Consider the following 13372-nt stretch of genomic DNA (forward strand, 5'->3'; position numbering starts at 1 on the left):
GAAAATTAATTAATTAATTACTACAAATAAAATAAAATGAATGATTTAAAAAAAAAGTTTGGACAGATACCAAAGTCACCAACTTCATCCTGGGCTATCAAAAGTCTTCTTGACTTTCGTCTTGACTCTGCCTTGATGATTCAAGAAGAAAGAGTAAGGCTGACAACTTTTTGCCACTCTGTCTCAGTTAAACACAAGTCATGTAAAAATCAAGATGTCACTTTGTGATATCATTGGTCTTCAGACATGAAGGATTAACAACAATTTTTAAATAATCTCCCTATGTGTCATCATGACATATAGGTTCATAAACATGGTATCCACTTTTACTCTATTTTCACACTTGATTCATACCATTACACTTATTCAAATCAGCTTGATTCTATCTTTGCAAAATATCTCCTATCCATCTCATTCAACATGCACTTTAGCTCATCATTTTTGACCTTAGTTATGACAATAGCTTCATAGTTGAACTCTTTGCTTCCCTTTTCCCTTTCTCCAATCCTCCAACATAGCAGCTGCCAAATCAATATTTTTAAATTATACCTCTGACCATGTCTCTCCCCTGCTTAAAAAAAAAATAAAAAATCAACTGCCCCTAAAAACCTTTCATTGATATCAATTGCTTTTAAGAGAGAATTTGGAGGATTTCTGGTCAAAGTGGCACAGAGAAGACAAGCACACTGCTAAAGGTCTCCTGATCTTCCTTCATATAGAATATGAAACAAACTTTTTAACAGAAATCTGATTAACAAAACAATAGAGAAAAGCCAGAAGAACATCTACCTCAGGATTTGGCTTCCATGATCATGGGTGAGTCCAGGCGCAGAGGGTGGACTCTGCTGGGAGCACAGGACCTGAGAGCCTGGGTTAGCCTTGGATTAGCCTGATTTAGCAGCAGGGCAGGCTCCTGGGAGCCTGAGGGCCTGAAGGACTGGCTTGATCAGCTGTGAAACTAGAGTCTGGTCGGCCATGGGGAGATTGGCTGTGGCCGTTGACTGTCTGGAGCTTGCAGGCAGGGTTGGAAGGAGAGTTCCAGTGTGGGAGAGATGCAGATTTAGATCTCTGGGCTCCTTGGTTCAGAGGAACTCAGAGACCGTACCTTCATTTCAGATGAAGTCTCTTCACAGAACAAGCACAATTACAGCCCACCTTCCATCCCAGGCTAAGACCAAGCAGCAGAGAAACCTCAGCTGTGAACAGGGAGAGTGATCACCTCAACCCAGGGTATAGCCCACCACTGATCAAAGATAAAAGTATTCAATGCCTTCAACTACTCCCTTCAGGCAAAGGGAGAGGGCCTCAATCAAGGTAACAGGCAGTACAGAGAAAGAAAATAGCACCCCCTATTGGCCAGTTGGCGATATTACACTAAGTGAGCAAAACCTCTACCACCATCTACTGGTTAGATGTAGATATTACACTCAGTGTGTAATGCTTTTAGGGATCCCAACACCAAACCTCTATGAACCAGCCTCTCCCCAACACAAAGTCTTAGGATAATAAAGAAAGACCAGCACAAAGGAGGTTCCCAAGACAAGTTCTTAGAAGGGAAAAGACACTAACTCATAGAAATCTAGAACCACTGAAGATAATATGACTTGCTCTCCAGCACAGAAAGACTTCCTTAAAGAAATAAGGAGAGTTAAAAAATCAATTGAAAAATTTGTGAGAGAAAATTAACACCTTGCAACAAGAAAAAAATTCTCTTAAAATCTCAACTGGTCAAATGGAAAACTCTCCCCCAAAACAGAATTGACTAATTGGGAGAGGAGTTGCAAAAAGGTAAATGAAGAAAATTCTTCTCTAAAAAAAAAGGATGGAGTCTGTGGAACCTAATGACTTCATGAGACAGCAAGACTGTTATAAAAATAAAAAAAGAAGAAAATGTAAAATACCTCATCAGCAAAATCACTGACCTTGAGAAAAACTGAGGAGGGACAACCTGAGAATTATAGACCTTCATGAAAACATTGAAGACAAAAAAAGCCTGGACCTAATATTACAGGATTTAGTGATGGAAATTTGCCCTAATATCATGGAATCAGAAGGTAAATTAGGTATTGAAAGAATACATTGATCCCCTCAGGAAAGAGATCCTAAAATGAAAACACCAAGGAAAGCTGTGGCCAAATTCCAGAACTATCAGATAAAAGAGAAAATGCTGCAAGCAGTCAGAAAGAAACAATTTAAATATCAAGGATCCACAATAAGAATGACACAGGACCTGGCTGCATCAACATTAAGGGATCAAAGGACCTGGAATGAGATTTTCTAAAGAGCAAGAGAACTTTGAAGTCAGCCAAGAATCCATTATACAGCAAAACTCAGCCTTCTTTTCCAGGGGAAAAGATGGTCATTTAATGAAATGGGAGACTTCCAATAATTCCTGATGAAAAGACCAGATCTCGGGGTGGCTAGGTGGCGAAGTGGATAAAGCACCGGCCCTGGAGTCAGGAGTACCTGGGTTCAAATCCAGTCTCAGACACTTAATAATTACCTAGCTGTGTGGCCTTGGTCAAGCCACTTAACCCCATTTGCCTTGCAAAAAAAAACCTAAAAAAAAAAAAGAAAAGACCAGATCTAAATAGAAAATTTAGACATCAAACAGGAAATTCAAGAGACACATGAAACTGTAAAAAAGGGGAGGGGGTAAAGAGAAAAAAACCCTGCTTTCCAAACTGGCTATATCCCAGCATGGGGAAAAGATTCTCATAACTCTTGAGAACTGTAACTCTATCAGAGAGAATATACCTAGCCAGAAGTTATGAACACTCATGTCTTATCCATGAGCCTGCTATCCAATGGGAAGAAACTGACTATATCCCTATGTGAGAAAGAATCTGATAACTCTTGAGAATTGTAATTCTATTAGAGAGAATATACTTAGCAAGAAGTGATAGATACTCAGGATTTTCTGAGATTCAGATGGAATGATTTAAAAACACTACCACCTTAAAAAGAGTGACAGAAAGGAGATGGGGAGATGGAATGGATTGAATGGGGTAAATCTCATTACATAAAGAGGTATAAAAAACCTATTGTAATAGAGGGGAAGAGGGGAAAGGAGATTAGAAACACCTGAATCTTCCTCTCATCAGACTTGGCTTAAAGTTAATTTACACACACACTCTCAGTTAACTTAAGAAACATTTTAGGGGTGCCTAGGTGGCACAGTGGATAGAGCACTGGCCCTGGAGTCAGGAGTACTGGAGTTCAAATCTGGTCTCAGACACTCAATAATTACCTAGCTGTGTGGCCTTGGGCCAGCCACTTAACCCCACTGTCTTGCAAAAACCTAAGGAAAAAAAAATTACCTTTCAGGCATTAAAAGGGGAAAAGGGGAGGGGGGACTGATACAGGGAGGGGGAGAAAAAGGGGAAAAGGGTAAAGAAAGGGAAGGGGTGTGGAAATAGAAGGGCAAACACACTGAAGGTGGTGGTATTCAGAAAAATAATACTGCAGAATATGATAATGTGAAAAAATGGGGAAATACAATCAGAGGGAAGATAGCATGGAGGGCAATAAAGAATTATAATTATAACTTTGAATGTGGATGGGATGAACTCTCCTTTAAAACATAAGTGAATAGCAAAATGGATTAAAATCCGGACTCCTACAATATCCTGCTTACAAGAAATTCATTTGAAGCAGAGAGATACATATAGATTATGGGTGAAAGTTTGGAGCAAAATATATTTTGCTTCAACTAAAGTGGAAAAAGCAGGGGTAACAATCCTTATCTCAGACAAAGCAGCTGCAAAAATAGATATCATTAGAAGAGAAAAGGAAGGTTACCTAAAAGTAACATAGATAATGAAGAGATTTCAATACTGAATATATATACACACAATAGGATAGCATCCAAATTAGTAGAGGAGAAGCTGAAACAACTACAGGAAGACATAGACATCAAAACTCTTCTAGTGGGAGATCTCAACTTCCTACTCTCAGATTTAGATAAATCTAAATATAAAATAAACAAGAAAGAAGTTAACAAGGTAAGTAGATTGTTAGAGAACCTTGATAAGATAGACTTATGGAGGAAATTGAATGGGGAAAGAAGGAATATACTTTTTTTCTGCAGTACATGGGATTTACAGAAAAATTGACCCTTTACAAGGGTATAAAAACCTAATGATCAATTGCAGAATGGCAGAAATATTGAATACATCTTTCTCATATCATAATGCAGTAAAAATCATATTCAATACTAGGTGAGGGAGTTATAGACCTATAAATAATTGGATAATAAATAACTTCATTTTAAAAAAATGAGTGGATCAAGCAACAAATTATAGAAAGAATTAATTATTTCATCCTAGATAATGACAATAGTGAAACAGCCTAGCATAACCCATGGGATTCACTCAAAGTGGCAGGCAGGGGATATATATTATATCTTTAATTGCTTGCATGAATAAATTAGAGAAAGAGGAAATCAATGAACTAAATATGTAGCTAAAAAATGATAGAAAGTACAAATTCAAAACCCCAATTAAATACCAAAATTGAAATTCTAAAAATTAAAGGAGAAATTAACAAAATCAAAGGTAAAATAACTATTGAATTAATAAATAAAACCAAGATTTGATTTTGTGAAAGAAACCATTAAAATTGATAAGCCTCTGGGCAATTTGCTTATAAAAACAAAGAAGAAAACCAAATTGCAAGTATAATGAATGAATAAGGTGAACTCACCACCAATGAGGAAGAAATTAAAGTAATAATTCAAAATTATTTTGCCCAATTCTTTGCCAAAAAGTTTGACAATCTAAGAGAAATGGACAATTATTTTCAAAAATAAGAGTTGCCCAGGTTAAATGAAGAGGAGATTAAATACCTAAGCAACCCTATCTCAGAAAAATAAATTCAACAAGCCATCACTTAACTCCCTAAGAAAAAATCTCCAGGGCCTGATGGATTCACAAGTGAATTCTATCAATTGGTCCCATTTCTATATAAACTCATTGGAAAAATAGATGAAGAAGGAACACTGCCTCTTTCTATGACACCAGTATGGTACTGATACCTAAATCAGGACACGTTAAAACAGATAGAAAATTATAGACCTATCGCCCTGATGAATATGGATTCAAAAATCTTAAATAAAATCTTAACAAAATGATTACAAGATATCACTGGGATAATACATTGTAATCAATTAGGATTTATTCCAGGAACTCAGGGTTGGTCCATTATTAGGAAAACTGTTAGTATATTTAATTGGATCAATAACAAACCTATCAGAAATCATATAATTATATCAATAGATTCTGAAAAAGCTTTGACAAAATACAGCACCCATTCCTACGAAAATCACTATAGAGTGTGCAGGAAGAAATGGACTCTTACTTAGAATAATAAGCAATATCTATCTGAAACCATCAACAAGCATTATTTGCAATGAGAATAGGCTAGAGTCAATCCCAATTAAATCAGGCATGAAACAAGAATGACCATTATCACCACTAGTATTCAGTATTGTATTAGATATTAGATTACACCAACACCTCACACCCTATACCAAGATAAGATCCAAATGGATACAGGATTTAGATGTAAAAAAATAGTATAAACCAACTAGAAGATCAAGAAATTAGAAATAGCTTCTGCAATAAGAGAAGAAAAAGAAATTGAAGGAGTTGGAATTGGGAAGGAAGAGATAAAACTCTAAATCTTTGCAGATGACATAATAGTATATCTAGGGAATCCCCCCAAAATCATCTAAAAATCTACTGGAAACAATTAGCAACTTTAGAAAAGTCATAGGATAGAAAATAAACCATCATGAATCCTCCACTTTTCTATATATGACTAGCAAGATACAGCAAGAAGAGTTAGAAAGAGAAAGAATTCAAAGCAACCTCAGACAATATAAAAATAACTTGGAGGAGTCTATTTGCCAACACAGACTCAGAAACTTTTTGGAAAATAATTACAAAACACTTCTCACACAAATAAAATCAGATTTAAATAACTGGGCATACATCAACTGCTCATGGATGGGTCGAGCTAATATAATAAAAATGACAATTCTACCAAAACTAAACTACCTGTTCAGTGCCCTACCTATCAAAAATCCAAACAATTACTTTAATGAGTGAGAAAAAGTTGTAAGTAAATTCATATGGAGAAATAAAAAGTCAAGAATTTACAGGAATTCAATGAAAGAAAAGTGCAAAAGAAGGTGGCTTAGCCCTACCAGATGCAAAATTATATTATGAAACATCAATTATCAGAACTGTGTGGTATAAATAGAGTGGTAGACCAGTGGAATAGACTAGTTCAATAGCAGGAAATGATTATAGTAATCTGCTGTTTGATAAACCCAAAGAGTCCAGCTATTGGGATAAAAACTCGCTCTGATAAAACCTGATGGGAAAATTGGAAGTTCCTATGGAAGAAACTTAGATTAGACCAACATCTCACACCCTCTATCAAGATAAGATCCAAAAGGATACAGGATTTAGATGTAAAAAACAATATTATAAACAAACGAGAAGATCAAGGAATAATTTACCTGTCAGATCTATGGAAAGGGAAGCAGTTTATGACCAAGGAAGAGATGAAGAACATCACTAAAAGCAAACTAGATGATTTTGAATGCATTAAATTAAAAAGTTTTTGCACAGACAAAACCACTGTAACCAAGATCCAAAAAAATGTAGTAAACTGGGAAACAATCTTTACAACTAGTATTTCTGACAAAGGACTCATTTATAAAATATACAGAGACCTGAGTCAATTAAAAAAAACCCAAGCCATTCCCCAATTGACAAATGGTCAAAGGATATGCAAAGGAAATTTAGAGATGAGGAAATCAAAGCTATCCATAGTCATATGATAAATTGCTCTAAGTCACTACTTATTAAAGAAACACGAATTAAAGCATCTCTGAGGTACCACCTCAGACCTCTCAGACTGGCCAATATGACCAGAAAGGACAATGATCAGTGTTGGACCAGATGTGGGAAATCTGGGGCATTAATACATTGTTTGTGGAGTTGTGAACTCATCCACACTTTCTGGAAAGCAATTTGGAATTGCCAACAAAATGGCATCATTGGCAACAATAATTTGCAAACTCTTTGATCCAACAATACTACTACTGAGTCTTTACCCTGAAGAGATTATGAAATAGGGTTAAAAAATCACTTGTACAAAAATATTCATAGGAGCCCTGTTTGTGGTGTCAAAGACTTGGAAATTAAATGAATGTCCTTCAATTGGGGAATGGCTTAACAAACTGTGGGATATGTACATCATGGAACACTATTGTTCTATTATTAACCGGGGGGGCGGGAATTCAGGGAAATCTGGAAGGATTTGCATGAACTGATGCTGAGTGAGATGAGCAAAACCAGAAAAATATTATACACCCTAACAGCAACATGGGGGTGATGATCCACTTTGATGGACTTGCTCATTCCATCAGTGCACCAATTAGGGACAATTTGGGGCTATCTGTGATGGTGAATACCATCTGTATCCAGAGAAAGAATTGTGGAGTTTGAACAAAGACCAAGGATTATTACTTTAGTTTAGGAAAAAAAAACTGATATCTTATTATGTAATTTTGCTATCTCTTATAATTTATTTTTCTTCCTTAACCATATGATTTCTCTCTCATCATGCTCAATTTGGATCAATGTATGCCATGGAAGCAATGGTAAATTTTCTTCTGTAGGGGGTGGGGGGGGGGTAGAAAGCAAGATTAGGGGGAAAATTGTCAAGCTCAAAATAAATAAAATCTTTAAAAGGAAAAAAAGAGGCTATATGACATTCTCAAAATCTACTTACATGTTGCACATTACTTCCAATTATTTTTTATATATTTCAGCCAACCATGATCAATTTCTTTGCTTCAAAGAAAATTTTTTCCTCCTCTATCTCTGATTTTGCACTGTCTCACAGGTTTAGAATTAACTTCTTCCTTATATTTACTTCTTAGAATACCTCTTCTCCTTTGAAATTCAGTTCCTGAAATTTTTGTTTTCATCTGTTTAATTCCTAATACTTCTAAATAAACGTTTAATTCACCTAATAAATACATTGCATTCAATTTATGTGTTTGTTTTTTTTTCGAATAGAAAGTAAATTTTGAGGGCATAGACTGTTTTATTTTTTTGTCTCTAGATGTCTATTGCTGACCACTAATACTGATGATTTTTTAATTTAAGACAGTTTGAATATTTCTATGCTATGACATGGAATTAAGTCATATGAATTAACTGGGAAGTCACAATCCACACAGTAAATATTTACCTACCTATCATGTAAACTTCATGGCAATAGTCAGTATTAGGAATGAAAAGCAAGAAGCCATGACCATTCATCAAAGAGTTTCCATGTGAAGTTTGGGAATATGTTCATCTCAGTTGTTCTCTTGAGTTTTTTCTCAGGTTCCACTTCTGGAACAGCATCCTTAAGGCAAGATAGGAGAGGTTAGAATCAATGGATTTCACTATATTGAATGCCTTGACACCAGGGCTGCATTCAGTTCAGGTATAGGAGAGCTTGTGATCATAAATGATTCCTTCATTGATTTCATGGTTTATATGTTCTCATATAATTATATCCATGGCATGTTCAAGGGAATTGTCAAGTCTGAAAATGGAAGCTGGTGATCCATGGAAAAGTCACTGCCATCTTCCAGGAGCAGGATCCTACCAATAGTAAATAGGAAAGATGTTGGAGTTGAGTATTTCATAGAATCTGCTGCCATCTTTACCATCATGGAAAAAGATGGTGCACACTTCAGTGTTGGAGCCAAGAAATTCATTTATCTCTGGGAGGATTTGACAAGTGAGATAAGGTGAGAATGGTAACAAGGCATTTAACAATGTGGAGATTTCAGAACAGTAGAGATGATGACCTCAGCTTTCCTGAAATGGTCATCCAGGAGACCCTCACCATTGAGGAATTTGAACAAAGATGATCGGATTCTGATTCTAGTAACTGTTGCACTATTGTACATTCTTGAAAAGATGGCTATTGAAGTGGACATTAAACCCACAATAGAATTTGCATAGAAACAAAAAGGATATTTTATATGAGTGGTAGCATTTTCAAGTCCATTAAGGAAGCATATCTTCATGGAATGCAGTAGTTGTGTTTCTTTTAGAGCAGAAGGGTCATTTTAGGAAATAGTGTGTGCTGACAATAAATAAGAAAAGTGAAAAAAGTTAAGAGAAATTCTTGATAAACAAGATAAGGAGTTTAGAATTGATCTCATAGCTCACTGGAAGTTTTTGAGAAAGTGAAAGTACTTGTGTGAAGTAGTAAAGGCCTGTCAACTTCAGGGTACTTATAATGTGGACCACCATTCTGTTGTGGCTGCCTCTAAGCAGACTCGAAGTTGGGAAAGTATTCTTGGATGGCTTCCCATCTCTTGGAATTCAACCTGCTGCTTTTCTGTAGGGGTAATGCTCCTTAAAATAGATCTGTCTGCAGCCAGACCCGTTGCTTTATTGTAGCTTAATTTAGTTGCCTGCTTGAGCATCCAAGATTAAAAATCTCCAGATGTCCGGAATTTTTGGAATTTCTATCCCAATCATTATGCCCTATATTATGATCCTGAAAGTTTATAATGATAAGGCTTTTACCTGCAACTTGTTTGACACTATTCTTACCTTTCTCTACCCTTTTTCTGAAAATGATACAGGATTCATATATGCCATGCATCAAACATCAGGAAGGAATGGAGCAGGAATAGGCTTCCTTTCTTCATTATGCTTGCATGGCAAGATTGAATCACTTGAAATTCATGTGCTCAAGTACAACAATTAAGTTAATAGTTGTACAAAACAATTATTTTTGTCATGAGATATAATACTGTCAAAGAGTGTTACAAGCTTGGATTGCAATCCATTGAGACATATCTAGGGTCAATACTATCTAATGAAGAAAGGTTATCCCAAATTACATTAGCAAAAGTATGAATAACATAGAAATACATGAGAATAGAAATAACTTCTAAAAATTTCAGCAGTACTAAATAAACATAATTATTTACATGTTATAAATGGAAAGTGAAGATTTATTTACAGTGTCTATGCCAGTGATCTCCCTAGATAGATGGAAAGTAAGAGAAAAGGGTGGGTGAACAGGGCAAGAAAAGAAAATGAGGGAGAGCTAGAATGTGAAAGATGATGCTGTAAAGTGGTTTTCTTGAACCTGAAACAAAAGAGCAACTTCCCAGAGTCAAATAATTCTCAACTCTGTCACAACTGGTAACACTAGAAAGGGGACTAATCCTATGAGCTTCAGATTTCAAATGCACTTGAATTTCCAAAATCTACATCAGCATATTTTACATTTAGTTGATAGAAACCTTTGTATTTCTTGTTATCAAGGGACCTCCATGTTTACTTTTGATTGTATAAAGGATTATAAAAATTGAATTTCTTTGGATTCTTATGAATTGAATCTTCTTACTAATATCAAGAGAGAAGTTTTTTTTTTTTAAATTATGGCAGGTATTTCAGTCCATTTTTTTTATTTTGCCTTGTCTTCAGAGAAGCATTGCTGCATTTTTAATTGTACTGTAATTTTAATCTCACCTACATAAAATATCAAATGTTGCTCATTAGCTGACTTTCTCAGCATTCCAAATACCTCTTTTGTTGCTGACCTTCAAAGTACATGAAGCATAAGTTATAGGGTACTACCACGTCAAACTATTAGAAATTCTTGCTAGGTCTTCTCATTTGAGCCCACATCAACATGCCCACATTTAGACCTCTTGATATTTATGAGTAATAAAGAAGAAAATGACTAATTTTGTTCTCAAATACTCAGAAAATTACTAAACACTGCTCTGACTCATGTAAAATTAATTCACAAATCCAGTGACTGGCACTGTTTTTTGCCACAAGAAATTGCATTTCATTTTTCCTGCATTTAATATAGGACTTAAAAGGGGGACAGAATCAATACAATGAATTAAATATAGGTAGATTCACTCAAACAATAAAAAAATCAATGATCTGGTAGTAGAAACTTAAGTTTTATTTTCAGCATTAATCTAGATACTACTATCCAAGTAATTGATTTTTATACTCAAACTGTCAAAGACTATAACAGACAGATTAATTCTTATTTTCTAAATTCATAAAAATTCTATAAGAATTGTTTACTCTCTTTTGACTAATTTACATATAATAAAAGGTATGTTGTAAATTATATATAAGATCTGGAATGGAACCCCTTTAGAACTATATAGAGAAAAATAATTATGAAAATTACATTGTAGTCAATAGCAAACATAATATATACAGATATACAGTTGCTATAATTTAAAATGACTATTTCTCACTTTTTTGGAGAATAAAACATAATACCAATAATATATCCTTAACAGGTTTATAATGCATAAGTATTAAAGTGTTAATGATAAATTCAAAGAGAAAGTATGTTACAAATAGCAGTTGAGTATTTTTAATGTTTGTGAATAAAATAATTTACATTTTAGCTTGAAATTTAAACCAAGAAAAATACATTATAGAAAAAAAGTAAATTATAACCCAAGTAGTTTTTGTGCTTATATGACTGTACCAAAAATAATCTAATCTGAAAGAAATGGAGAATCTATCTTTTAAATGATACTAGAAAAAACATTTTAAGAGTAATTTTTATACTTCTTAAAGGAAATATGCAGTATTCTTATGCCTCTAAAACAAACATTACTGCTTTGACTGCTGTTCAGCAATATATATGTATATACATATATATATAAAATAATAAATCACTTTTTTCAGGGTTCTAAGGTAGCTAATACACATATGATACACAAATTATATAAAATGTAGGACAACACTCATGTTTCAATCAATAATTCTAATTCTGGTGATAAAGGATAGGAAATACCTATTAAATATTCAATCAGTCGATATATCACACACACACACACACACACACACACACACACACACACACAAAAACCAACCTAAATAAAAATTATTTTTGCCTACTGTTTTTTGATACTGGGGATACTAAGATAGACATGAAACATTTCCTGACCTCAAGCAGCTTATATTATTTGGGGAAACATTGTGTACATAAAAAGAGAAGCTAAGCTCAAACTAGTCTCTAAATATTTATAATAATGTTAATTATTGTACATTTTCAGATACAAATGAAATGGGAATCTGAGTTATCACTGTGGTGATTACTTCAAATTATGTCTATTACTGCATATAAGAACTCATTATTATCACCATTGACATCAGTTTAAAATTTATTACTTTGGGTACCACAGATTATGCAACAAAAATATATTGGAACTTCCTTTGACTTTTTTCCTTTCAAATCATGGGACTATTAATAATAGGACAGAAGGTCCCCATCTAGTTTGTCTCTTTATCACTGAGTCATTTTGCGATTTCTGTTTCTATTATATTTAACCTTCTTTGTCACTTTTGGCATCTTCATCACTTCTTGAATATATCATAATAATAAATTGATAACAGAGATTTTGTTCAAACCAAATATTTTTCAGTTATCTCATATTACAAATACTATTGATTCTTTTAAAAGTATGACATTAATAGTCTTATAAAAATCTTTAATGAATTGTGACAAAAGAAAAGAACAGATTTTGCAAACAGTTCAGGATGGTTTAGAGCCGTTTGGAGTTCTCTAAAATGGATCAAAACTGATTGCCTCTTACTTCTAGTACCCAGATCTTAATGTACTATTTGAAGTAATGTCCTATTTGAAGGAATTGTCCGAGATTAATGAGAACATTCAACAAATTGACCATAATAATTTGGGAAATAGTTTTCATTCATTTTTTCCCCATACTGGATAGTTATAATGATATCTTTCAAATTATAATAAATTTGGAACTATACACAAAGTGTAATAAAACTTTGCAAACCCTTTCATCCATTAGTACTACTACTAGGTCTGTTTCCCACAGTAATCATTAAAAAGGGTAAAAGACCCACATATACAAAATTACTTTGAGTAACTCTTTTTACAGTGACAAGGAATTGGAAGTTGAGGAGTTGCTTATCAAGAGGGGAATGGCTGAACAATTTATGATATGTGAATATGATAAATACTAATGTTTTATCTGAAATCACGAATAGGCAGAATTCAGAAAACCCTGGAAAGACTTACATGAACTGATGCTGATTGAAATGAGCAGAATCAGAAGAACACTGTAAACATTAATAGCAACATTGTGTGATCATCAGCTATAATAGACTTAACTCTCGTTAGCAGTACAATGATCAATGGCAATTATAAAAGAAATATCATCCATAACCAGAGAAAGAATTGATTCTGAATTGAGATCAAAGCACAGTTTTCCATTTTTAAAGCATGTTTTATGCTCTATTTTTTCTTCTCATCTTTTTCC

Source organism: Macrotis lagotis, chromosome 5, assembly GCF_037893015.1.
Source record: "Macrotis lagotis isolate mMagLag1 chromosome 5, bilby.v1.9.chrom.fasta, whole genome shotgun sequence".
Classification (NCBI taxonomy): Eukaryota; Metazoa; Chordata; class Mammalia; order Peramelemorphia; family Peramelidae; genus Macrotis; species Macrotis lagotis.